Source organism: Lepidochelys kempii, chromosome 16 (genome assembly GCF_965140285.1).
Source record: "Lepidochelys kempii isolate rLepKem1 chromosome 16, rLepKem1.hap1, whole genome shotgun sequence".
NCBI lineage: Eukaryota > Metazoa > Chordata > Testudines > Cheloniidae > Lepidochelys > Lepidochelys kempii.
In genome coordinates, this window is record NC_136395.1 from 4,599,452 (window position 1) to 4,624,786 (window position 25,335).

General features: G+C 47.0%; 1 protein-coding gene and 1 long non-coding RNA gene across 5 annotated transcripts in view; one reads left to right on the top strand and one right to left on the bottom strand.

Moving 5' to 3' along the window:
• Positions 1–783: 783 nt before the first annotated feature.
• Positions 784–25,335, top strand: part of LOC140899057 (ectonucleoside triphosphate diphosphohydrolase 8) — a 62,288-nt gene continuing 37,736 nt past the window's right edge. For 2 of the 3 annotated variants that reach the window (XM_073313798.1, XM_073313800.1), the window contains exon 1: positions 784–918. The gene's annotated coding sequence lies outside the window, so the exon portion shown is untranslated. Of the gene's footprint in view, positions 919–11,523; positions 12,224–25,335 lie in introns of those variants that run through there. The other variant, XM_073313799.2, reaches the window with a different exon arrangement.
• Positions 4,888–8,603, bottom strand: LOC140899059 (uncharacterized). 2 transcript variants are annotated; one of them, XR_012155210.1, is made up of 3 exons: positions 8,279–8,603; positions 7,825–7,888; positions 4,888–5,333 (listed from the first exon to the last, which is right to left on the bottom strand). It is a non-coding gene; the product is annotated as an uncharacterized LOC140899059 (long non-coding RNA). The 2 variants fall into 2 exon arrangements; XR_012155209.1 differs by having other exon boundaries at positions 8,202–8,603.

Sequence of the window (25,335 nt, forward strand, 5' to 3'; positions counted from 1 at the left end):
GGTTCAGTGGCTCTCAGCACCCGCACTGCACACATTATTCCAGTGCCCCTGCTTATGCACTGTGTCAAGAGGCTGGGTGTCTAACTCCAGGCAGTGAAGTCCCCGAGACAGCAAGGTGCCTAGGAGTTAGCAATTGCAACCCTGAACTGAAGTCCCCATTTTTGTACCTAGCCCCTGGGCACTTCAGCGCATGCTGAGCTCACAGTGGAAAGTGGGCTGGGGGCAGCCACAAGTCTACCCTGCAGGGGGGTGTTACATTTGCTATTTGGCAGTATTAGTGTCTGCTGAACGGGACCAAGAATGGGAACAGCATGGCAGGAGGGGGCGCTGCAGGTCAGGACAGAGGTGAGCTGGCAGAGCTCTGGGAAGTGGGAGGGACTGTGAACACTGGACCGGCAAAGAGGCACATTGGCAGGTCCATGAGGGAAAGCTTGCCCAGCCCTTGGCTGCACTGTGGCTGGGTTCCCATGATGTGATTAGCCCCTTGCTGTTGCATACATTCCATTCACCCACCTCATTTACACACAGCAAGAGTCAAAGAAAACAAATGTCTCATTATAAACCTCTCAAGGAAATAGTGTGGTTTTCTTCTACAACTGAGACGATTGTAAACTGACATGCTCCAGAGAAGCGTCATCACAAGAGCAGAAAGAGACCGTCCTGTTAATAAACAGACAGGGCAGGATATGCCTAAGGGGTGTGTCAGAAAGGCACTACATGGCAAGTAAAGATACTGCCATGGGTGTGGGGAGGGTGGGCTGATTGGCTGAGTAACTCTATATGCGCCATCCATGTTGTACAGCTGCACAGTTGGATTAAAACTTCACTGTGCTTACCTGCCAGCAGATTCTCCAGCTCTGCATTGTCAGCTCTCAGAGTGGGGACTGTGCTTCCCAGTACTGCACGGGGAAGGCAAAGGTAAGCTGAGAACCTTCTTCTGTCTTGCTGAATGCTATGTGCAGTGATTTGTTATATTGCAGCATGTCATAAATATAAAGGGAAGGGTAAACACCTTTAAAATCCCTCCTGGCCAGAGGAAAAACCCTTTCGCCTGTAAAGGGTTAAGAAGCTAGGATAACCTCACTGGCACCTGACCACAATGACCAATGAGGAGACAAGATACTTTCAAAGCTGGAGGGGGGGAGAAACAAAGGGTCTGGGTCTGTCTGTGTGATGCTTTTGCCAGGGACAGAACAGGAATGGAGTCTTAGAACTTTTAGTAAGTAATCTAGCTAGATATGCATTAGATTCTGTTTGTTCAAATGGCTGAGAAAATAAGCTGTGCTGAATGGAATGGATAGTCCTGTCTTTCTGTAACTTAAGATTTTGCCTAGAGGGATTCTCTATGTTTTGAATCTAATTACCCTGTAAGGTATTTCCCATCCTGATTTTACAGAGGTGATTCTTTTTACTTTTTCTTCTGTTAAAAATTTTCTTCTAAGAAACTCAATGTTTTTTCATTGTTCTTAAGATCCAAGGGTTTGGGACTGTGGTCACCTATACAAATTGGTGAGGATTTTTATCAAACCTTCCCCAGAAAGGGGGGTGCAAGGTTTTGGTGAGGATCTTTGGGGGGAAAGACGTTTCCAAACGGGCTCTTTCCTAATAAAATAAAACCGGTTAGATGTTTGGTGGTGGTAGAGAAATTCCAAGGGCAAAAGGTAAAATAGTTTGTACCTTGGGGAAGTTTTAACCTAAGCTGGTAAAAGTAAGCTTAGGAGGTTTTCATGCAGATCCCCACATCTGTACCCTAGCATTCAGAGTGCGGAAGGAACCCTGACAATGTCAAGGTTCCTTCCCCACTCTGAACTCTAGGGTACAGATGTGGGGACCTGCATGAAAACCTCCTAACCTTACTTTTACCAGCTTAGGTTAAAACTTCCCCAAGGTACAAACTATTTTACCTTTTGCCCTTGGACTCTCACTGCCACCACCAAACATCTAACTGGTTTTATTTTGACAGGTTTCAGAGTAGCAGCCGTGTTAGTCTGTATTCGCAAAAAGAAAAGAAGTACTTGTGGCACCTTAGAGACTAACCAATTTATTTGAGTATAAGCTTTCGTGAGCTACAGCTCACTTCATCGGATGCATTCAGTGGAAAATACAGTGAGGAGATTTATATACACACAGAACATGAAAAAATGGGTGTTACCATACACACTGTAAGGAGAGTGATCACTTAAGATGAGCTATTACCAGCAGGAGAGCCGGGGGAGGGGGGAGAGAAAATCTTTTGTAGTGATAATCAAGGTCGGCCACACGATCCATCGTCTACAGCCAAGCTCTATGATACAACCACATTTGCTCCAACCCCTCAGACAGAGACAAACACCTACAAGATCTCTATCAAGCATTCTTACAACTACAATACCCACCTGCCGAAGTTAAGAAACAAATTGACAGAGCCAGAAGAGTACCCAGAAGTCACCTACTACAGGACAGGCCCAAAAGAGAAAATAACAGAACGCCACTAGCCATCACCTTCAGCCCCCAACTAAAACCTCTCCAATGCATCATCAAGGATCTGCAACCTATCCTGAAGGACGATCCCTCACTCTCATAGATCTTTGGAGACAGGCCAGTCCTCACTTACAGACAGCCCCCCAACCTGAAGCAAATACTCACCAGCAACCACACACCACACAACAGAACCACTAACCCAGGAACCTATCCTTGCAACAAAGCCCGTTGCCAACTGTGTCCACATATCTATTCAGGGGACACCATCATAGGGCCTAATCACATCAGCCACACTATCAGAGGCTCGTTCACCTGCACATCCACCAACGTGATATATGTCATCATGTGCCAGCAATGCCCGTCTGCCATGTACATTGGTCAAACTGGACAGTCTCTACGTAAAAGAATAAATGGACACAAATCAGATGTCAAGAATTATAACATTCATAAACCAGTTGGAGAACACTTCAATCTCTCTTGTGACTCGATTACAGACCTAAAAGTGGCAATACTTCAACAAAAAAACTTCAAAAACAGACTCCAACGAGAGACTGCTGAATTGGAATTAATTTGCAAACTGGATACAATTAACTGAGGCTTGAATAGAGACTGGGAGTGGATGGGTCATTACACAAAGTAAAACTATCCCCATGTTTATTGCCCCCACCCCGCACTGTTCCTCACACGTTCTTGTTAACTGCTGGAAATAGCCCACCTTGATTATCACTACAAAATGTTGCCCCCAACCCCCGCTCTCCTGCTGGTAATAGCTCATTTTAAGTGACCACTCTTCTTACTGTGTGTATGATCACACCCATTTTTTCATGTTCTGTGTGTATATAAATCTCCTCACCGTATTTTCCACTGAATGCATCCGATGAAGTGAGCTGTAGCTCACGAAAGCTTATGCTCAAATAAATTGGTTAGTCTCTAAGGTGCCACAAGTACTCCTTTTCTTTTTGCGGTTTTATTTTATTAGGAAAGAGCCCGTTTGGAAACGTCTTTCCCCCCAAAATCTTCACCAAAACCTTGCACCCCCCTTCCTGGGGAAGGTTTGATAAAAATCCTCACCAATTTGCATAGGTAACCTGTCAAGGTTCCTCCCCCACTCTGAACTCTAGGGTACAGATGTGGGGACCTGCATGAAAACCTCCTAAGCTTACTTTCACCAGCTTAGGTTAAAACTTCCCCAAGGTACAAATTAATTTTATCCTTTGTCCCTGGATCTCCACTGCCACCATCAAACTCTAACTGGGTTTACTGGGAAACGTAGTTTGGACACGTCTTTCCCCCCCAAAATGCTCCCAACCTTGCACCCCACTTCCTGGGGAAAGTTTGGTAAAAATCCTCACCAATTGGCATAGGTGACCACAGACCCAAACCCTTGGATCTTAGAACAATGAAAAAGCATTCAGTTTTCTTACAAGAAGACTTTTAATAGAAGTAAAGAAATCACCTCTATAAAATCAAGATGGTAGATACCTTACAGGGTAATTAGATTCAAAACATAGAGAATCCCTCTAGGCAAAACCTTAAGTTACAAAAAAGACACACAGACAGAAATAGTCATTCTATTCAGCACAGTTCCTTTCTCAACCATTTAAAGAAATCACAATCTAACACATACCTAGCTAGATTACTTACTAAAAGTTCTAAGACTTTTCTATCCCCGGCAAAAGCAGCATACAGACAGACCCAGAACCTTTGTTTCTCTCCTCCTCCAAGCTTTTGAAAGTATCTTGTCTCCTCATTGGTCATTTTGGTCAGGTGCCAGCGAGGTTACCTTTAGCCTCTTAACCCTTTACAGGTAAGAGGATTTTTCCTCTGGCCAGGAGGGATTTGAAAGGGGTTTACCCTTCCCTTTATATTTATGACATAACCACAGACCCAAACCCTTGGATCTTAAGAACAATGAAAAAACATTGAGTTTCTTAAAAGAAGAATTTTTAACAGAAGAAAAAGTAAAAAGAATCACCTCTGTAACATCAGGATGGGAAATACCTTACAGGGTAATTAGATTCAAAACATAGAGAATCCCTCTAGGCAAAATCTTAAGTTACAGAAAGACAGGACTATCCATTCCATTCAGCACAGCTTATTTTCTCAGCCATTTGAACAAACAGAATCTAATGCATATCTAGCTAGATTACTTACTAAAAGTTCTAAGACTCCATTCCTGTTCTGTCCCTGGCAAAAGCATCACACAGACAGACCCAGACCCTTTGTTTCTCCCCCCCCTCCAGCTTTGAAAGTATCTTGTCTCCTCATTGGTCATTGTGGTCAGGTGCCAGTGAGGTTATCTTAGCTTCTTAACCCTTTACAGGCGAAAGGGTTTTTCCTCTGGCCAGGAGGGATTTTAAAGGTGTTTACCCTTCCCTTTATATTTATGACACAGCACAACAGAGAAGTGACTTGCTGTAGGACGGGGTGCACCAGGCTCACAGCTCAGACCCAGCATCCTGCTGAGTTCACACCTGGCTTGTCCTATGGCTCAGTGGCATGAATAAAGTGGAACCATTCCATGTGTAGAAGAACCATGTTTATCTCCAGACAACTGCACTCCCCACGGAGATTCTCCCACAACGGAGTTGCAGTCTGTGTAGTGTAACACAATGAAATAGTTCAGGGCTTGTTTCCTTTCACTCCACCCAGAGTGTCAGCCCATGCATGCTCACAGGGAGCCTTTTCTGCATCTTGGAAGATGCTGTGGCACTAGAAACATTTCTCTCTCGTTCCCGGAGCAGAATGCTGTGTAAAGAAATCTGTCCTCTCTGTGGCCTCTTCTTGTTCTGGTTTCAAAGTTCCCTTGACCAGGATGGTCCCGAGGTAACTTTCAGGGTGGATCTGGAGGGTCGAGGGGTACTCACCATCAGCTATAAACAGGAAGAAGTATGTTCGCTTGTTTCCTTCATTTGCAGACTCCTGACAGCAAGTCAATAAAGGGCTCCTATTCCAAGGTGGAGCCTTCTGAGGCCAGAAGTTACTTAATGGCCAAGTGAGGAGCAGGGGACTTGCCACATTTCCTCTGTCTCTGAATCCTGAGATGTTAACCATTAAGGGTGCCTGGCTGTCTCTAGGGGCAGTACATGGGAGCTGCAATGCATGTACTTAAGGGCCAATGCTGCCAAGTAAATATAAACCACCTAGGGACTTGATCATGTTGTTTAGACACAACCCTGAGTAAGGGGCCATGCAGAGCCCAGCTGCCCCCAGAGAAACATGGGAAGGTTTGTGCCTCAGCAAACTGCTTGCTGCACAGGAGGATGGCAGGTAATGCACATCCTGGTGCATCCTGCTCCTGTGACACCCAGCACACTCCACAGGCTGATGCACAGGAAACACTATGTATTGGGGCTTTGACTCCTCCCCACCCCTTCGAGAGGACTTATACCCCATCCCTGGTGTGCCTGGAGGTAGCAGCCCCTGTTCCACATTGACTGTGACTGTCCCTGGTACTCACACAGGGTTCTGTAGTGCATGTGACAGGGACCCTGGCCCCTCATACCCAATGGGCTGGGTCAAGCACCCCAAGCAAGAATGTTCTCTTCTGAGAGTAAGGGACAGTGGGCTGCTTTTTTTCTCTCTGGCACCAGTGAAGTAAGCCGTTGGAGCTGGGAGCCCCTCCCAAACCAACCACCACAAAGGTAGCAGGGGTCTGCTACCTCAGCCGGGAGTTTGTGACAAGAGCCAAATGCAGACCGTGGCAGTCTCAGCCACAGATTCTTTATCGGGCCAAACACAAGGAACTGTGTCAACGCAGCAATGAACCAATGCAAGCAATGGTAATAATGTCCCTGTGACTCCCTGTATAGCATCTGTGCATGTAGGTCTGCTGGCTTCCAGCAGCCTGCCCCTCTGTGCTGAGGCTGTGGCCCGCACTAGAGCTCCTCTGACACTCTCAACACTAAATCCTCTTGCTCGTGAAGCTGGGATTCCCCTGGGAGATGCCCATTGGTGGATGTGGCTGCCCTGAAATCAACAGCCACAAGGCTATTGTCACCAGGCCAGAAGAGGCTCCTTAGCTGCTGACTCAGGTGGTCCCAGGGAGTGTATGTAGTTATCTAAGTCGGGCTGTGCCTCTCCTCTCCATCCTTTCTGCTTCCTGGAGCCTCTAGACAGAAGGCATTCTGGCTCTTTGTTGGCTTCCCCTGAGCTGACATTTCCAAGACACTTGCTGGAGTTTGCAGCGAGTGCTTTACGCTTCTTAACCTGGGGCTGGGTCTGATGTTTGGCCTGATAGGCTGCGGGGATTAAAGGCTTAAAGGGATCTGGCTGCTCAGAACAAGCAGAGTCGCCTAAGGGATTTGTCACACAGGTGGGTTACTAGCCCCAGCAGCACCTAGGCATTTAAACAAGGGAACCATGCCCCCTTTGCCTGGAAAAGTCCAGCGCTGTGAGGAAAGTCTTCTAGGCAGATTTAGGCCAGAACAGGGCCCTGTGCTGCGCTTCAGCACAAGTGAATGGCCCTGGCCTCTCCTCTCCATCCAGAGCACAGAGACAGAGTCTTCCTGACACTGGAGCTCAGCTGCTAATGCTTCCTCTCCTGTCCACAAGGCACAAGCACAACAAGCAAGGGCTGCACTCATGCCCAGCTCACTCTGGGGTGCAGTGCCAGGGGGAGGGAGCTGTTATATTATTAGAAGCTGGTTATGCTGAGCCCTCCTTTTCCATCCATGAACCCACAGCCTGTGGGTATTACTAAAAGATCCCTGATCTTTGCAGTGCATCAAAACCCAGGTGCACATTTTGGGAGTTGGGCTGAGTTTAATGCACAGGAAGAAATGCATCACCCATGCAGGACGGCACTATAAAGTCCAGGGTGTTGTGGGAGTGTAAGCCTTCTTAAAGGGTACGTCCCATGCAAATGGAACATTGTGGCCCTATTCCAACTGCTTTGCACCCTCTGTTCTCATCGCCAATTAATTCAGGAAGGTAGCTTTTTTACACTTATCGGGAGCTACTGAAAATAATGACTCATCATCAAGAATCAGGCTCAGTGTCTCTGGAAAACCCCTCTGGCTGGGGAAAATCAGCATAATTAGATACGTCTCTGACATCAGGCAGACCAAGGGTTAGTCTGACTTGTAGGGGGAACCAGAACTCACAAGGTGAATGCAGGGCTGTGAGAAATGCCCCACAGGCCTGCATTAGGGAATGTACCCTCCTGTAAATGTACATACTGAATACACTGCAAATATCCCCTGCACGCGGAGATGGAAACAAGTTCCGCTGCATAGCACAGCCCTGGCCAGTACCGCTCATGTCAGGCTCGGTCAGACAAAGCAGCACCACCATCAGTCCTGCAGGGAACAGGGTGACTCAGGCTTGCCACTCTCTGATTTCTAGTGTGCAGACCAACCGTACCAGCTTTCCAGGCTCCTCAGTCTCTGGATTCAGGGACATGTGTCTAGATGGACTGATGCTCAACCTATTCGAATGAGAGAAGGCAGCTGTTACATTCCGATCAGGAACTGGATTGTGGATGTTCCAGGGCTTGGGGTCAGGCCTATTGTTATATAAATCTGGATCCCATTCCAACACCCAGGAAACCCTCTCAGAACCACAGTACGCCCTTCTTCCCAAAGATCACAGCATGGCTCGCCTTCACTCCCCCCCTTAAAGTCAGTCAAGCCCAAGTTCCCCCAAGCTCTGGGCTCACAGGCTCAGGCCACTAAGGCACCTCAATTCCACAGCCAACAGCACACAAGGGAGCGGGGTGGCCAGCCTTTGCCTGCCCTTACCCAAAGAAGATGTGGTCCTTTCAGTGTGGGGTCAAACACGACTCAGCCCTACGGCTTTCAGGCATGTAGTCGAGTACCTTTGCCTTGCAGGTGGGCCTGAGCTGTATGCGGGGCACTGAGGAGAGACGGTACATCGCTGACTGTCAACCACCATTCCGCCTCCTTGACGCTGGGCTCCTTATCAGCCTGGGCCAGGCTGCAGGGTAGTGTAGAGCAGAGCACAGTGGCTCTTGCTTGCAGGTCAGCTAGACAGAGAGATGCTCGCCAGAGATCAGCTGTGCATGGCCAAAGCAGAAATGTCACCCAGCATGACAAACAGAGGAAGCACTTGAGGGCACTGCTGGGACAGGCCTTAGGTCAGGGCCTGTCTCCATGGAGAGTTAAAAGCCATCAGCAAAGGGCCACCAGAGATCAGAAAGAGCATCAGCTTTAGAAAGGAAAATTAATAAGGGCTGGTCTACACCAGAATTGCTGCAGCAGCTGTTCTGATGTAGCTGCACCGATGTAGCGCGGCTAGTGCTCTATGCCAGCAGGAGAGAGCTCTCTCCTCAGCATAATTACTCCACCTCCGCGCCCAGCAGTAGCTTCTCCCACTGACAGAGCACTGTCCACAGCAGCCCTGAGGTCTGTGTAACGTACGACGCTTGGGAGCGGTGGCTTTTCCACACCCCACTATACTGAAGTAAGCACTAGTGTGTACAAGCACTAAGGCTCCTGGAGGCAGTGCCTTCTAATCAGCTGCGACACAGCTGGATTGCCACATCACACACACCTGTTCATAGGAATCCCATTCTGATTCAGCAGGAATCATTAGACTGCCTGACCTTTATGTTATAGCTACATCATCAACTCTAAGGACCTTGTGTCTGCCTGATGGCTGACAAACCAGTTTCCCAAGGGAGGGCTGACTCTCCCCTGCTTCCTCTGGCTGGGGAGGTGGGTGGGATTGGGGGCGCTGCAGAGCCAGGATCCAGTGGGGGGCACCTGACCACCTCTGAGGAGGACACCTGCTTTGTTTTATTATTTGTTTATGTGGATTTATGCAACCAGCTAAACAGGCAGCCTAACTGCTCAAATTACCCTCCCCTCCATAATTCTCAGCCCTCATAATGCTCCCTCATTTTCAAATGCCCAGCAAAAAAGAGAAGCTAATTCTAATGCCGCGGGTGCCCCCACAGAGAGTGCCCTGCAAATAGCCCCATGGTTATACCAACAGGGAATCTCTCTGGATACCCACTGTGGTAGCCACTTCAATGGTTAGGAAGCTGGCAGATGATTCCCTATGCAAGAAGGCAGGAGATCTAGGTTCTGTCACTCCCCTGTGAATTTGGGTGAGTTACTGAACCATTGCTTCTTTTTGTCTGTTTAGACTGCAAGCTCTGCAGGACAAGAACTGCCTCTTACCATGTGTTTGTACAGCACCTAGCACAACAGAGACCTGATCTCAGTTGGGGCCTCAAGATGCTCCCATGATATACAGACTGATTATGATAGCAAGGCTTGGGGAGAGAAGTTGTCTACGTGGCAGACATACTATGTTACATATCATGTGCTATGTACTCAGAACCATTACCAGATTCATGCTGACGCACAGCCTGCAACAACAGCGTGCCGTTGTTGCCAATAAGGCCAATGGCATTTTGGGATGTATAAGTAGGGGCATTGCCAGCAGATCGAGGGATGTGATCGTTCCCCTCTATTCGACACTGGTGAGGCCTCATCTGGAGTACTGTGTCCAGTTTTGGGCCCCACACTACAGGAAGGATGTAGAAAAATTGGAAAACGTCCAGCGGAGGGCAACAAAAATGATTAGGGGACTGGAACACATGACTTCTGAGGAGAGGCTGAGGGAACTGGGATTGTTTAGTCTGCGGAAGAGAAGAATGAGGGGGGAATTTGATAGCTGCTTTCAACAACCTGAAAGGGGGTTCCAAAGAGGATGGATCTAGACTGTTCTCAGTGGTAGCAGATGACAGAACAAGGAGTAATGGTCTCAAGTTGCAGTGGGGGAGATTTAGGTTGGATATTAGGAAAAACTTTTTTACTATGAGGGTGGTGAAACACTGGAATGCGTTACCTTGGGAGGCGGTGGAATCTCCTTCCCTAGAAGTTTTTAAGGTCAGGCTTGACAAAGCCCTGGCTGGGATGATTTAGTTGGGGATTGGTCCTGCTTTGAGCAGGGGATTGGACTAGATGACTTCCTGAGGTCCCTTCCAACCCTGATATTCTATGATTCTATGGTTCAGCTAAGCTCCATCTGGCAGATGAACAAACTAAGGCAGAGAACACTGATTTGTCCAAAGCCATACAGGAAATCCACAGCAGAGTCTGACTACTCCTGAGGGCATTCTGAGCCAAAAAATTAAAAATTCTACACTGAAAAATTAAAAATTCTGCACACAATATTTTTAAATTCTGCAAGTTTTATTTGTCAATAAATAAATGCGGAGGCTCCAGCATGGCAGTGGGAGCACAGGCCACTGGCTGCACGAAGGTGGGAGATCACCCTGCAGCCCCTCCACCACCACGACCCGGGCTCAGTGGTGATGCTGCACCCAACCCTGATACAGCACAAGGGCTGGGCCTGCCCCAGAAATACCCTGGGGCCCTGCCCCTCTGTGCCAGGTGCATCAGGTATGGGGAAGGCAAGCTCAACCAGGCAGGATCCAAGTGTGAAGGAGCGTGGGGGGTGGGGGGGCGGGGGAGGGCAGCTTCAGATGTGGGGTGAGAGGTTTCTGTGTGGGACAATCTGGGTGCTGGCAGCTCAGTCTGGGGGGTCTGGGTGTAGGGGGATCTGGATGCACAGAGGCTCATTAAGGGTGTTCCAGGTACAGGGGCAATGGGACTCTGCAGGGGCTTCCAGGTGAAGGCGGCTGGGGCTCAGCGGGGAGAGGGTGTTTGGGTGTGGGGATCTTAGCAGGGGAGTCTGGGTGCTGGGGGAGTGGAGCTTGGGGGTGGGGGTCTGGGTGCAGCTAGTTGGGGGTCATGGGGGGTGGGGTCTGTATGTGGAGGCTCATCAGGGTGGGGGTTTAAGTGCAAGGAGCTCAGTGAGGGTGTTCTGGGTGCAGAGGTGGGGTTCTGGAGGCTGGGGATCTAGTTGCAGGGGGGCTCCAGATGCAGGGGTTGAGGTTCAGTGGGGTGGAATTCAGGTATGGAGGGCTGGGGGGTCTGGGTGTACAGGGTGAGATTTGGCAGGGAGCGGGTATGGGAGGTCCAGATGCATAGGGGTTGGATGGATGGGGGAGCAGCTCCCCATACAGTGACCCCTCCCCCTGCAGCTGAGGAGTGATAGGGGAAGGAAGTGGGGAGGATGCTGAGCTTCCTGCAGCCGAGGGAGGTTTTGGGGGGTGGGTCTGACATAGTCCCAGCCACTCTTTGCAGGGGAAGAGGAAGCCCATTTCTCTCCCACCTCCAGCTCTGCTGGGACTAGCTACTGATCCCGGCACAGCATAGGAGTCACTGGCTGGGGTGTCCCCAGCCCTGCAGTGATTTACCTCTCTGCCAATTGCTCCTGGTGCCTGAAACGAAGTTCCTGCACTGTGAGGGAGAGGTGCGTGACCACTCTTGCAGCTTCCCTTTGCTTCCCTGTCAGAAAGTCATTTTTCTGCAGGGAAGCAAAGAAATCTGTGGGGGACATTAATTCTGCGCACACACAGTGGTGCAAAATTTCCCCAGGAATAAGAGTCTGGCTCTATTTCAGGAGCTCCTGGCTATTAGCCTGTGCCTTAGAAACCAGGGTTATTGAAACACACCATATCCACTAAGGGACTGGCAGGCCACCATGGAACCCCATTATACTATCCCCCTGGAGGCAGTGCTGTGGTTATGGAGGAACCACAAAGGGAGCTTGAAATGAAAAGAGTTTTTTTCTGAGGGTCCAGATTTCCAAGTACCCAGTCAGCACCTACAACTTGGGCCAGATTTTCAAGTGAACTCAGTGCTAAACATGCACAGAACATGCAGAGCTCTTTGGACAGTGTGGTTGCAGGGTGCAAAGGCCTTCTGGAAATTCCAGCCCTAATGTATGTATAATCTCAGTTTCCTTGTTCAGCATTGTTGTGGTTAAGAACCTAAGAACGGCCATGCTGGGTCAGACTAATGGTCCATCTAGCTCAGTATCCTGTCTTCCGACAGTGGCCAATGCCAAGTGCTTCAGAGGGAATGAACAGAACAAGGCAATTATTGGGTGTTCCATCCCATGTCATCCAGTCCCAGCTTCTGGCCATCAGAGGCTTAGGGACACCCAGAGCATGGGAATGCATCCCTGACCATCTTAGCTAATAGCCATTGATGGACCAATTTTCCATGAATTTATCTCATTTTTTTTTAACCCTGTTATAGTCTTGGCCTTTTACAGCATCTTCTGGCAATGAGTTACACAGGTTGACTGTGTGTTGTGTGAAGAAGTACTTGCTTTTGTTTGCTTTAAACCTGCTGCCTGTTAATTTCATTGGGTGAGCCCTAGTTCTTGTGTTATGTGAAGGGGTAAATAACCCTTCATTACTCATTTTCTCCACACCAGTCATGATTTTATAGACCTCCATCATATCCCCTCTTAGACATCTCTTTTCCAAGGTGAACAGTCCCAGTCTCATATGGAAGCTGTTCCATACCCCTCATCATTTTTGTTGCCCTTCTCTGGTTTGACACTGACAGTAACGAACAGTGAGGCTGATATTAGCAGGATCCAGGAGGACAGTATTCAATTTGCCCCAGAAAGAGAGAGAGGCATGTCTAGAGTCCTAGCTCAGCACATGCAATCATGCGTCCTCCTAGTGGGTGGTCCTAAAGCAGTGAGGCCTCTTTGGTTAGCTCAAGTAGGAGGGGTTTTGGTTTAAGAGCTGAAAGTCTCTGCTTTGATTCCATACTGCTGACTATATCTGTATATAAGCAGACCTGCTCATTACATAGGGGTGGTGCTTGTTATTGCACATAACATAACTTCTGTGTGGCAAATGCACATTTCCTGCACTGGGCATCTTGGCTCCTGGTGCCCAGGTCCTACGTGAATGGGGGGTGGGAAGCAGGTTCGCCCTGCGCAGCTGTTTCACTGCTAGAGCTTGTGACCCTTGGCCTGCTGAGTAACTGTTTGCAGAGGATTAGTAACTCTGGCAGCTGCCCCATCCCCCTTGTTGCAAATGAAGGTGGGTTGTTTTGTTCATTTCAGGTCATTATTCTCTTTACACGTGACAGAGGAAAAAAACCAAAAAGCAGAAATGGCATGCATGGAAAGAATTCTTTAACCCAGAGGCGGAAGCAAGCTCCCACATCAATGGGTGCACAATATACCAAGGAGCGGGGGGCTCAGTAGGTGGATGTTGGGTCAGAGCGTGCCCAGGCCTGTGGGGTCGCTGACCTCACCATGGGTATGCGGGGGTCTGTGCCCTATGTGTGACTAGGGGGCTAATTCCTGTTCCACCTCTCCCTGAGCTCTAGCCAACTTCCAGTGGGAGTGTTATCCCCAACCCCACTCCAGGCTCTTGGCCTCATGGGCCCCCTCGGACCCAGCACGATGATGTCAGCGGCAGCAACAGTGGGATCCGGGCATGGCCAGGGCAGGCGACATGCACAAATGTGAATGTCACTACGACCCCACGCACTAGGTCGCCACATCATGCACTCAACTTTGGCTCAGCAGCCCCTCCGTCATGAGGGATGGCTGGGTCAAACCTGAGTGATGCTGCGGCCTTGTGCACCGTACTGCATCCCACTCACGGCCAGGCCAAATCTAAATGGTGCTGTGTGTTCTGCTGGTGCAACGGAACCCACCCTAGAGCCACCCATGCTCTCACCTGGTACCGCTGTGGGCTGTGAGGAGAGCACAAAGTACGCCCTGCGCGGTATGCTGTCTCCAGGCATGTCCGTGGGTGTATAATGGGTTATTGACTGGGATTCTGTCTCTGCACCACTGATTAGTATCATCAGAGTTCAGCCCATGCCTTGGGCCACATATGGGTTGCTGTTGTCTACAATCTGCCTCTTTTGCAGACCATATCCAGGACAGGCTTCCTAGCCATTTCTTTGCTGAGCACAACTTGAACCTGCAGGCAGAGCGAGTGACTGATATTAGTAATTCCTATCAGACAGATACAAATCTTTGGCAAGCAACACCACCAAAGATCCTACCTATCTGCAGTAGACAGGGTCAGGAAATACATTACATACTAATAGCCTCCATTTCTCTTATCTTGTTCGTGGCTGCTGCAGTCACACCATGTTAGGCTCCAGCTCTACAATATCTTCCATTAGTTTATCCATCCATACGGTCACTGCTATGCCCCTCATTGGGAAGAGGAGACAGGAGCTGGTTATAATGAAGATGAAGTGGATTTGTCATTGAGGCTGCTGGACACAGACAGAGCCTGTGGGTCACTCAGATTTACCTCAGATTAAATAAACTCACCTGGAGATTATTAGTGTTATCATACCAGGTATCTTAAATCCTAGCCTGGATTTCCAGGCAGGGAAGGGATTTCTCACTGTGTTATGGGAACATTTAGCCTGAGCTGGACTGGTTTGGACTGGTTCCCAAACCTTTTACTCCAGCCTCCCACCAACTGTACTGTCTGTTTGAAGGACCCACCATTCTGTATTGTAATAAAGCTGCCCATGACCTGAGGACCCCCCTACAGCCAGAGGTTACCCTGCAGCACCCAGCCTCTGGTTCCCCCTCTTCAGGGGCTTCTTAACCAGACTCCACACAGACTTGCCTTGTCCCTTTACCACCCCTTCTAAGGGGCCCATGGTTAGTCACATAAATAAATAAAGCTCCAAAAGAAAATTCAAATTTCTACAACACAGTCCCCCTGTCTTACCCTCCCAGGCTTTTCCTGCCTGTAGTCTCAGGAGGGAAAGCCCACAGCCCAGCTCTTTCTGCTGGAGCCTGCTCACTCCCAGTAGTCTCCAGTTCAGCTGACTCCCTAGCTTTCCTGCCTTGAGTCTCTAGCTCTGACTTCCAAACCCCCTGGTATCAGGGTCTTCTCTGCAGGGAACTTCCCAGAACTTACTGCCCTTCCCCCTTCATTCCAGCCCCTGCTGCCTTTTGTAGGGAATGACTTGATTGAACCCAGGTGTGACTCTTTAGGAATCAGGTTTGTCTAGCCCCAGGCCTCCAGCCCCTATGGAGCAAGCCCCCTTGTCACATGTGCACACCCCCCCCCCCATATATATAAGTTACTGTTGCTTGCTAAGAGCTGTCCTACCAGGCTGTGGAATGCCATGTAGAGTGGGGGTGCCATCCAGACCCCTTCTCCCCACTTCTCAGTCCTGAAGCCCTCTACTCCTCCTCCCCAGACAATCTGGTCCCCAAGCCCTCTTGCTCTTGCTCCCAGCCCTGCTCTCCCTGCAGTCCCAGCCGGCACCTCTCACCACACTGTCCACCCCCTGGCTCTGGTCACTTCCTCTGCGCTGCTGCTGCCTGGATGCTGCTCCATACACTGCAGCCCGCTGCCCCAGACCAGCCAACGTGCTGCATTTCTCTCTGTAAAATCCCAAGCTGATATTTGGGCTATTGCCTGCCATGTGTCCCACATTTTAAAAAGCAATTTCCACTGCATGATGTTCTCTCTCTCTCTCGTATTGGGCATCATGTTAGTCAAACAAAACCAAGAATATTTCTGATTTACATTACATTGGTAACTTGCATGGAGTTACATTGGGTAACAAATGACAATGACAAATAGATTGATAGATTCCAAGGCCAGAAGGGACCACTGTGATCAACTAGCCTGGCCTCATGAATAACACAGGCCAGAGACATGTCCCCAAATAATTCCTTTTGAACTAGTACATGTCTTTTTAAAAAGTCCAATCTTGAAATATTATCAGTGTAAAAGGGATGCACAGATGAAATAACCAAATCCGTCTTAGGGTCCTAGCCACTTACTTCTGGAGAGTGTCCCAAATTCAGACGGGTGCTGCTAACTTCATCTCTTTGAAGTACCTGAAAGAGGTTTAGAATCACACAGTAGCCAGACAGCTGCTTCTAGGCTTCTACCTGCATAGGTTCCGATATGTGGCTTATTCCAGCAGGTATACAAAGTAATGTACATTTACAAAACGGAGCTCAGCTGACTTCAGTGGGACCAGGATTTCAGACGACTTGAATAAATGACCCTAGGGCTGAAACCTCTCCGTATCTGGGAAGCCAGAGCCTTTTGTTTTCTCAGTATATTCCAGCACATATGCCTTGGACATGCTGCATAGCTGTCCTAATGTGTCATTTTGAATGCAGTCAGCCCCACTTTGGGGGCTGTTATGCGTGTGTGATTCTGAGCTTACAGAGGAGCCTGTGGAATTGGAGTGACATTACCAGTTTGTTTCATACAGCCCATTGCAAGGCTATAACTTTCGTGGACTACTAAATGAGGCCAGCTTCGAAGCAGTGCCTGCAAGATGAACAGCTGTGTGTTGCCTTAACAGTCCCCATAGTTATCCATCCCCATCACCCTATACTTCCCAGGCCATTCCCCCCGTTCTGTTGCTCACACTTCATTATTTTCTCTTCTCCTCCCCCCAACCTTTTTATCGTTGGAGCTTTCAGCACCCCCACCCCCGCCCCCACACCTCCCCCCCCCCACACACACACTAACTGGGATGAAGTGTTTTCCTGAATTTGATTAAAATATAGAAATGGGCACTTCCTGATGTCCCAGCTGAGCTACATCCTGAAATTGTGGGCCAGTGGATTACTAGAACTGATCAAAGCATTCAGGCCAAAGGAGAGAACCTCAGAGTATTACAGACTAACATGGCTGCTACTCTGAAACCAGTATCCGCAAAAAGAAAAGGAGTACTTGTGGCACCTTAGAGACTAACAAATTTATTAGAGCATAAGCTTTCGTGGGCTACAGCTCACTTCATCGGATGCAAAATTACCACCCTTAAATCTTTGACTGAGTGGCCACAAAGGTTGAAGTGTTCTCCGCCCAGTTTTTGAATGTTATGATTCCTGATGTCAGATTTAAGTCCATTTATTCTTTTGACTGGTTTGGCCAATGTACATGGCAGAGAGGCATTAGAATAATAGAATATCAGGGTTGGAAGGGAACTCAGGAGGTCATCTAGTCCAATCCCCTGCTCAAAGCAGGACCAATGCCCAACTAAATCGTCCCAGCCAGGGCTTTGTCAAGCCTGACCTTGAAAACATCTAAGGAAGGAGATTTGACCACCTCCCTAGGTAACGCATTCCAGTGCTTCACCACCCTCCTCGTGAAAAAGTTTTTCCTAATATCCAACCTAAACCTCCCCCACTGCAACTTGAGACCATTACTCCTTGTTCTGTCATCAGCTACCACTGAGAACAGTCTAGAGCCATCCTCTTTGGAACCCCCTTTCAGGTAGTTGAAAGCAGCTATTAAATCCCCCCTCATTCTTCTCTTCCTCAGACTAAACAATCCCAGTTCCCTCAGCCTCTCCTCAGAAGTCATGTGTTCCAGTCCCCTAATCATTTTTGTTGCCCTCCGCTGGACGTTTTCCAATTTTTCTACATCCTTCCTGTAGTGTGGGGCCCAAAACTGGACACAGTACTCCAGATGAGGCCTCACCAGTGTTGAATAGAGGGGAATGATCATTTCCCTCGATCTGCTGGCAATGCCCCTACTTATACATCCCAAAATGCCATTGGCCTTCTTGGCAACAGGGGCACACTGTAGACTCATATTCAGCTTCTTGTCCACTTCGTCCTTTTCTGCAGAACTGCTGCCGAGCCATTCGGTCCCTAGTCTGTAGCGGTGCATGGGGTTCTTCTGTCCTAAGTGCAGGACTCTGCACTTGTCCTTGTTGAATCTCATCAGATTTCTTTTGGCCCAATCCTCCAATTTGTCTAGGGCCCTCTGTATCCCATCCCTACGGACCAGTGTATCTACCTCTCCTCCCAGTTTAGTGTCATCTGCAAACTTGCTGAGGGTGCAATCCACACCATCCTCCAGATCATTTATGAAGATATTGAACAAAACCAGCCCCAGGACCGATCCTTGGGGCCCTCCGCTTGGTACCAGCTGCCAACTAGACATGGAGCCATTGATCACTACCCGTTGAGCCCGACAATCTAGCCAACTTTCTGTCCATCTTATAGTCCATTCATCCAGCCCATTCTTCTTTAACTTGCTGGCAAGAATACTGTGGGAAACCGTGTCAAAAGCTTTGCTAAAGACAAGGAACAACACGTCCACCGCTTTCCCCTCATCCACAGAGCCAGTTATCTCGTCATAGAAGGCAATTAGATTAGTCAGGCATGACTTGCCTTTGGTGAATCCATGCTGACTGTTCCTGATCACTTTCCTCTCCTCTAAGTGCTTCAGAATTGATTCCTGGAGGACCTGCTCCATGATTTTTCCAGGGACTGAGGTGAGGCTGACTGGCCTGTAGTTCCCAGGATCCTCCTCCTTCCCTTTTTTAAAGATGGGCACTACATTAGCCTTTTTCCAGTCATTGCTGGTACATGATGGCATATATCACATTGTATATCACATGGTAGATGTGCAGGTGAACAAGCCCCTGATGGCGTGGCTAATGTGATTAGGTCCTATGATGATGCCACTTGAATAAATATGTGGACAGAGTTGGCATCAGGCTTTGTTGCAAGGATAGCTTCCTGGGTTATTAGTTTTGTTGTGTGGTGTGTGGTTGCTGGTGAGTATTTGCTTCAAGTTGGGGGGCTGTCTGTAAGCCAGGTCTGGTCTGTCTCCCAAGATCTGTGAGCGTGAGGGATCATTTTTCAGGATAGGTTGTAAATCTTTGATGATGCACTGGAGAGGCTTTAGTTGGGGGCTGAAGGTGACGGCTAGTGGCGTTCTGTTATTTTCTTTGTGGGCCTGTCCTGTAGTAGGTGACTTCAGGGTACTCTTCTGGCTCTGTCAATCTGTTTTTTCTCTTCAGCAGGTGGGTATTGTAGTTTTAAGAATGCTTGATATAGATCCTGTAGGTGTTTGTCTCTGTCTGAGGGATTGGAGCAAATGCAGTTGTATCTTAGAGCTTGGCTGTAGACAATGGATCGCATGGTGTATCCTGGATGGAAGCTGGAGGCAAGTAGGTAAGTATAACATTCAAAAACCAGTAGGAGAACACTTCAACCTCTGTGGCCACTCAGTAAAAGATTTAAGGGTGGCAATTCTGCATCCGATGAAGTGAGCTGTAGCTCACGAAAGCTTATGCTCAAATAAATGTATTAGTCTCTAAGCTGCCACAAGTACTTCTTTAATTTTGCAACAGAAAAGCTTCAGAAACAGACTCCAATGAGAAACTGCTGAGCTTGAATTAATATGCAAACTAGATACCATTAACTTGAGTTTGGATAGAGACTGGGAGTGGCTGGGTCATTACACATATTGAATCTATTTCCTTAAATTAAGTATCCTCACATCTTCTTGTCAACTGTCTAAATGGGCCATCTTGATTATCACTGCACAAGTTTTTTTTCGTCCTGCTGATAATAGCTCATCTTAAATAATTAGCCTCTCACAGTTTGTATGGTAACTTCCAACTTATCTTACTATATGTTCCATTCCATGCATCTGATGAAGTGAGTTGTAGCTCACGAAAGCTTATGCTCTAATAAATTTGTTACTCTCTAAGGTGCCACAAGTACTCCTGTTCTTTTTTCAGAGTATTACTGTGTGCATCAAACAGAATCCTGACATGGGGAAGTGGTGGAAATAGAGATTGGTTACCCTGGGTTAGAAATGACTCCCTTACCCTGGCATACCTGACTGGCTGCCTTTGCCTGGTCAGATCCCGCTATGAAAATGTTTAGAAAGTATTAATAACACTTCCTCACCTGAAAGAGGAACAGCATAATTAGCCAATAATCTTTGTTTATCTTGTTGCAATCTACACTATATTTAAATCTCATTCCTGGCTGAGTCATGCTACAAAACCGGCAAGCCTGCCAAGAGAAACACCATAATCCTGTTTATAAAAAAGTAACCTATTCCAGTGCCTGGTAAGGTATACAGCTGGGTGTGGAGTCAAGCAGCCTGTGATGTCACCACAGAGGCAATAGTTTAGAGTTCATGACACTAACCAACCCTGGGAAACGTCTCTGTCAGCTTCCCCATCATTCTGCTCTCCAGGCCTCCTTTACATCTTGTAATTTATCTTGATAACATCCTCTCTCTTCCCCACTCTGAACACTAGGGTACAGATGTGGGGACCTGCATGAAAACCTCCTAAGCTTACTTTTATCAGCTTAGGTTAAAACTTCCCCAAGGTACAAAACTATTTTACCTTTTGCCCTTGGACTTTCGCCGCCACCACCAAACGTCTAACAGGGATATAATTTGGAAAGAGCCCATTTGCAAACGTCTTTCCCCCCAAAATCCTCCCAAATCTTACACCCTCCTTCCTGGGGAAGGTTTGATAACAATCCTCACCAATTTGCATAGGTGAACACAGACCCAAACCCTTGGATCTTAAGAACAATGATAAAAAGCATTCCGATTCTTAAAAGAAGAATTTTAATAGAAGAAAAAGTAAAAAGAATCACCTCTGTAAAATCAGGATGAGAACTACCTTACAGGGTAATCAGATTCAAAACATAGAGAATCCCTCTAGGCAAAACCTTAAGTTACAAAAAGACACAAAAACAGGAATCTACATTCCATTCAGCACAGCTTATTTTCTCAGTCTTTTAAAGGAATCAGAATCTAACGCATATCTAGCTAGATTACTTACTAAGTTCTAAGACTCCATTCCTGTTCTGTCCCCGGCAAAAGCCTCACACAGACAGAGAGAGAGGCTTTGTTTCTCCCTCCCCCCAGCTTTTGAAAGTATCTTGTCTCCTCATTGGTCATTTTGGTCAGTTGCCAGCGAGGTTATCCTAGCTTCTTAACCCTTTACAGGTGAAAGGATTTTTCCTCTGGCCAGGAGGGATTTTAAAGGTGTTTACCCTTCCCTTTATATTTATGACACATGTTTAGTCTACTCATGTGACACACACACTTAACTCACCCACACTGTTTGAGGTGTTCACATTGGGCAAAACTCTGTGCTTTCACTTTGCAAAATCTCAAAATTTGGACATCAAGTTCCTTTTAAAAGCAAGCCACGTGGTTGGCTTTGAAAATCTCAGCCAGAAAGCAGAGATGGTCAACATTTACCAAGTTCTGATTTTTCAACAAAATTTATTGTTGAGATTTTAGATTTTAGAGAAGGAATTTTCACAATTTTTCCCTATGTTTCAAGAAACTTTCAACCACATCTACAAAACCTTTTTGCAGACATGAGATTTCATTTGCTCCCACCCAAGTTTCAGACACTCCTTGTTATTTTTTTCAAATTTCACAGCTGTTTTTAAGAAACAGCCTGTTTCTACTGAAGTGAAAACTGCTTCTCACTTTCTGCCAAAAGATGCCAAGCATCATCTGTGACTGAAAAGTGAGCTAAAAGGCAAATTAGGCATTTTATTTTAGGTAGAACAAGACAGAAAGCCAGAATCTACTGGTTTCCCTCCACATCTGAAACTATTCATAACACCTAAGCTACAAAATATCAGAGACCATAAATCCAAGTCCATTCACTAGTTCTCATTTTCCTTTCCAGAAGCAGCTGCATTTCAGAGGTGGGTGAAATAATTCATACATACATACACATTTGTAAAGCTCTTTGGGCCAGACAGCCCCATTAAAGTCAATGAGACGACAACTGTGAGTAACTGCCCACTAATGGGAGAAAGAGTTCCCAGTCTGGCCCAATGTATAAACACTTTGCATACAGAACTCTTACAAGCATTTTACTGCACTTTACACCACCCTCAACATGTGCTAGAGACTTTTACTAGAGGGAGCAAGTAGTTGAATTAAATAATTATTTGTTGGTCCTAGCAGCTGGCTTGCTGCGTAACCACTCACTCAAAGATTTAGGAGGGACCATGTCTCTCAGTTACAGACTGCACATCAGTGATACTTCGATAAGCTTTTTGGAAAAATTTTTAAAATTATTCTTCTCATAAAAGAAGAGAGAGAGAAATGAAATGGCGAAAGCTGCTCCCTTTTCTGTTGTCAGCAAAGTTACCCATAATTAGGGGAGTCAGAACTAACAAGATGTCCTGCGTTTCAGTCTAGTGCCCTGTTCCACTCAGCCATTTCTAGTCACAACACAAGTAATTGTCATGGCTGCAGGGCTAGCAGCATCTCTGTCCCTTCTTTGGTCTCTCTGAGTGGCCCACTCAGGTGTCAGGCATCAGGCCTTTACCTACCCTACTGTGGAATCACTTGATTCTCTCACTCTCAGACTAGCCCCTGGGTTACACACCCTGCATATCCATTGGGCTTACCCAACAGGTCCAGCTGGGTTAAGTGCCTGTGGTTCTTCCCTTCAAGAGTCTGTGAGCAATGGGTAATGCTGCTGTGAATGCAGTGAACAAGCATTCCTTACACCCAAGGATAGTTTATTTAACAGTAGGAATAAAGCATTTAGAGAGAGAGAGACTTTAAAACAGTCTGTGTATTTGTCTATCATACCTAAAACCATCCTGTGATGGTGGGCCAGGCAGACCACCAGGCTTCTTCAGACACCCCAGTGGATCTTGGGTGTTGGCATGGACAGCCCCTCCACAACACCTACATTCCCCTGTAGAGAGCCACTATTTGTCCATCCAGAGCTCTCTGTTCTTCTCTGTTCCCAACTGTTGGCTCTGCCTGGTTGTGGGCTCAGTAGAAGGTTGAGCCAGACCCCTCAGAGTCAATGGTTCTGCCATTACCCTGTAACCACCGTCACGTGGCTGCTGAAGGGTGTCTTACCTTGTGCCACTTTTCATCTTCCTGCTTGTTTCCTAACAGTTCTATTGATTTAACCCAATATAGTCAAACAGTGAACATCCCAATAACCAGGTTGCAGAGTGTATCATTCATAAATTAGTACAGAGCCATCCCATGTCCATTGCAGCAGCAAATAAAAATTGAACTTATAATTTAACAGATTTCTTTATAACCGAAAAGATATTTTAACCAAACATTTCTCTGGGATCTCAAATTCCTCAGGGAATTAGTGCTACCAGATATACCTGTGATCCCAGATCTCTTGCAGACCTGCTCTGATTTATAGATATTTTGGACTTGAGCTATATCAGACTAATGAATGCCCTCATTCATTTATCTTCTCTTTAGCTTTCACACAGTTTCACGTGGCTTCAGCCGCACACTAACATCAATGAGGTTATGTGGCTCATTAGAGGAAGGCGATTTCATTTGCTACTTTGCTCTTTTCTTTTGTTTTCTTTTCTGTCTTCCTCACTTTGTAGTGTGTAGCCAATTCCCATATACTACATTTCAATGACAATAAAAAAAAGAGAATAGAGAACTCAGCTCTGATACCAGGTTGGCCTGGATAACCATTAGCGTTTGTAAAGTGGTTCTTATTTCATTGGTAAATTAGAATAGTGCATAGTTTGCTTTAAAAATAACTCTCCAGACACCAGTGTGGCTTCCTCCATCCAGAAGTAAAGCTCCCATGCTCTCCCCTTTGACACTTTCTGTACTCATCCAGATCGGGTCATTATTGTAGCAACCAGGCAAGGTACTAACAAACTTCAACAGGACTTTATTTTTAAAGTGGAAACCTCTTTACCACGCTGCTGCTGCACCCTGGGTAGCTCTCACTCCACCTCCTCAACTTCCCCCCCTCCTTTCTGTTTCCTGTCCTTTCAGACTCCCAACAGCCAGTGCTCCCAGTTCTAATCATTACAAGCAGCATCTAAACACCACATTCCCTCCTCTCTTAAGAAACTCTCCCAATTACAATAAACATTGTTGTTCTAACCACAGGAACAAATAGGAAACAAGGCACTATACTGTTGGCAGAAATATTACACTGAAAACACTGTAGATACTACATAACATAGTCTCTAGTCCAGACAGGTGGTCGTCTGGGTCTGACAGGTCGTCTCTCAAGCCCTGGTTCCAGTGCAATGTCCTGTTGTGTTGATACTATGGTGAAGTCATCCAGTGCAGACTGGGTGTTGGCGTAATCCTCTCTTGCTGCATAGGCAGGTGCAAGATAAGAAGCATTCCATACCCACCCATCAGAAAGTCGATAGATGTAAGGTCCCTTCTTCTCTATGATTTTAAGAGGAGCTGTGAATTTATGGTCCCCTTTGCATAAAATTCCAGGTTTTCATATTCTAATGAAGGATCCACACTCAAACTTTGGTTCCTTAGCACCCTGCCACTTGTCTGTGAAAGCCTTATACTTTGCTTGGTTCTGTTCAACTGTTTTTCTCACATCATCCTTGGTTGGGGCCTCAGGTCATGCCTTTAACAATCCAGCAACGTTCAGTTTAGTATTCATCTGTTTCCCATGCAGTAACTCTGCAGGTGATCTTTGCATTGTGGCATGTCATGTAGCTCGGTATGCTTGCAAGAAATCAGTAGTGAAGATTATCCACAATCGCCCTTCAAGTTTAGCCGTTTACAAACTCTTTTTCAAACCGTTCGATTTCCCCATTGGCTTGAGGATAATATAGGGATGACCTTCTGTGTAAAATGTTCTTCTCTGCTAGAAAAGTTTCAAGCTCCAGGGAGGTTAATTGACTACCATTATCTGAAACCAGTTCTTTGGATTTACTTTCCCGGCTAAAAAACTGAAGAGAGGGACTTAATTACTGTAGCAGAAGAGATTTGTGATGTAAATGCTATCTCAGGCCACTTACTGAAATAGTCTATTAAAGTGATGGCATAATGGCAGTCACTTGGAGCAGTATCAAAGGGTCCTACAATGTCAATTGCCACTTTTTCCCATGCAGATTCAGGAAGAGGAACAGGCTGTAATGGAGGGGTACATGTCACTGCTGTATTATCTTGCATTTGGCAAGTGACACAGGATTTTATAAAAAGAAAAGGAGTATTTGTGGCACCTTAGAGACTAACCAATTTATTTGAGCATAAGCTTTCGTGAGCTACAGCTCACTTCATCGGATGCATACCGTGGAAACTACAGCAGACTTTATATATACACAGAGAATATGAAACAATACCTCCTCCCACCCCACTGTCCTGCTGGTAATAGCTTATCTAAAGTGATCATCAGGTTGGCCATTTCCAGGACAAATCCAGGTTTTCTCACCCTCCACCCCCCCACACAAATTCACTCTCCTGCTGGTGATAGCCCATCCAAAGTGACAACTCTTTACACAATGTGC